At 52.7% G+C, this 2,802-nt stretch overlaps 1 non-coding gene across 1 annotated transcript; it reads left to right on the top strand.

Moving 5' to 3' along the window:
* Window positions 1–510: 510 nt before the first annotated feature.
* LOC124803915 lies at window positions 511–630 on the top strand. Its single transcript, XR_007017334.1, has one exon. It is a non-coding gene; the product is annotated as a 5S ribosomal RNA (ribosomal RNA).
* The last annotated feature ends 2,172 nt before the right edge of the window (window positions 631–2,802 follow it).

Below are 2,802 nucleotides of genomic sequence, written 5' to 3' on the forward strand. Positions count from 1 at the left end.
TCGTGCTTGTGCTGTCATATGGGCCACGACCCGAGCGGCAGCGAGCGGCAGTCGAGCAAAGTCGGGACAAGTCGGGACGGAAGGGGAGAGGTGCGAATGCACTGCACAGATCACGCAAATACCTGGACGCGAGCCGCGCGGCGTGTGTCAGGTGAGGAAGCTGCCGGGGGCGCCCTCCAGCAGGGACACTGCTACACCCCGCACAGCCCCCCGCCGGATAACGGGAACAAGATGCGTCGCCCGCGAGTGTCGGACGCCGCACGCACCAAGCGAAACGAATGACGGGCGGCGCACCGAGCAGCCGCGTGTCTCACGCAAGTGGCGGCGCGGCGCGCCCGCCAGTCCGGCAGACGCCTCTGAGACGCCGGACGCGCACTCGGCGCCGCCTTCGAGGCTCCAGCTGTTGCGGAAGGACGTGCTCTGCGTCAAATGTGTCACCGAAAACTGCGATTGTGTGTGTTGGGAGAAGAGGCAGAGGCGTCTTCTGTCGTGCGGCTACAGTATAAGGGCGCCAACGGCCATACCATGTTGAATACACCGGTTCTCGTCCGATCACCGAAGTTAAGCAACATCGGGCCCGGTTAGTACTTGGATGGGTGACCGCCTGGGAACACCGGGTGCTCGCACGCCTCGGATTCGGACCAAAATTCGGAAGAACAATCAAGAACGTCATTACAAATGCCACCTCAAAAATAACAGTAAACGGATGGACTTCCAAGTCAATAAGACTGGGAAGATCCGTCAGGCAAGGATGTCCATTATCGATGGCACTTTTCACAATAGCCCTCGACCCACTACTACGAAAACTAACAGCCGAAATCGGAGGATACACAATGGGTGCAACAAACATCGTATGCACGGCCTATGCTGACGACATGGGCATATTCATCCAAAACGAAGAAGAACTAGGAATAATCCAGCCTATCATGGAATCCTTCGAAAAGGCTTCAGGTGCCAAAACGAATCCGACGAAGACAGTGCTACTACCAATAGGCAACGGCAGACTGCGACCAGCGAGACAGTGGTACCGAGTGACAAACAACCATAGGGCACTCGGAGTGGAACTACAGCAGTGCCCTTTGAAAATGGCAGCACAAAACTGGCGCAGGCGTCTTGAACACAACGAGAGGGCTCGTGAGGATACACGCGAACCGGAACCTGACGCTGAGCCAAAGAGTGCAGTTAGTAAACGAAACAATCCTGTCGAAAGCGTGGTACATGGCGCAAATACTATGTGCTCCGACGGAAATTGCGCGAGCGATAGGAAGTGCGGCGTACTACTTGCTGTGGAGGCGGGAAATCTTCAAGGTCTCCCAGGCGACGTGTTTCCTGTCAAGGGACGAAGGCGGACTTGGTCTGACTGACGTTAAGACGAAATGCGCGGCACTGCTTCTACACCGTGCGATGAAAATGGCAAACCAGAACAACAACAGTATAACGTCCAGCCTGATAAACCAATATAAACCTGAATCTGAAGAGGCTCCTGTAGACACTACGAACATACCATTCAAGTTGCGGCACATAAAACAGATGGCAATCGACAAGAGTTACATCACCGCGGTCGTTGCCAACCCACAGCAAAGAACGGCGAGGAACATCTACAGCGCTCTGAGGGGGAAGGCAAGAAAGTCCAAAATAGAGACGAGTTTTCCAGACCATGACTGGCCACAGGTCTGGAAGAATGTCTCGGAACGGACACTTCCTGAGCACGCCAGGGACACGTGGTATAAAATCATCCACAAAACAGTGCCGACAAACGAAAAACTGGCACGCATAAAAATGCGGGAATCCCCAAACTGCGAGCTCTGCAACCAGACCGACACCATCGAGCATCGTTTTGGCTGCAGAGAGAGCGGGGAAATATGGGCGGCAGCGAGAAAAATGATCGCCCACATCAACAGAACCGACGAGGAGGGCGATACATGTCTCAGCTGTCACTGTCCCGGACGCGAAGCCTTTCCCCAAAGCGAAACGCCTGGCCACAATGTGGATCATCGCCATGACGGCACACGCCATCGTCACGAAACGGCAGACCGACAAGGCGCAGTTCCTCACGGACCTGTGGGAGGAACACAGGAGGGCCAAACAACGCTCCAAGTACCGAGAGACCTTCCAGAACTTCCTGCAGGTCCCGCTGGACGCCGCCTTCCGAGACGCCTTCAACACGACGTGACCGACGCCCTCCCACAACACCCACACCCCAGTCGCTGAGGACTTCGCCCACCAATCCCTCCAAAGCCCCGACGGCAAGAGTGGTGCATTGCGAAAGTGTTGTGAAAATGCGCGCAGAGTGAAAGTGGGTACGTGTAGCAGTGCCAAAGTGAGAGTGACGTGTGCCAATCATAGCCATACAGTGTCCAGTGCCCAATAGCCAAATAAAGCAGGCAAAAGGAAATGATCAGTTTTTAATTTAGTGCAAAGGATACAAGACGTGTTCCAAGGTAACAGCGAAATGTCAAACAGTGTATTTCATGTAATTAATGTGTACTCTCGCCATCTCCATTCAAGGTACGTTTTTTTTTCCCCTCTCTCTCTCTCTCTCTCTCTCTCTCTCTCTCTCTGTCTCTCTCTCTCTCTTCTATAATCATTTTTTTTGTTGTTGTTTTGTAGGTTTTTTTTGTGTTTGTCTGTGTTTATTCCTTTGATGTATCCGTGTGTATAGATATAGTTATATACATTTATAAAGTTCGGCGCATCATGTGCCAAAACGTTGCATACCCCTTTGCGATTTACAAAAATTCTAACTTTAGACTTTCTCTGCCCCAAATTTTCCGTGGAACTGTTGCGTCCACTCTCACACAG

Source organism: Schistocerca piceifrons, chromosome 6 (genome assembly GCF_021461385.2).
Source record: "Schistocerca piceifrons isolate TAMUIC-IGC-003096 chromosome 6, iqSchPice1.1, whole genome shotgun sequence".
Classification (NCBI taxonomy): Eukaryota; Metazoa; Arthropoda; class Insecta; order Orthoptera; family Acrididae; genus Schistocerca; species Schistocerca piceifrons.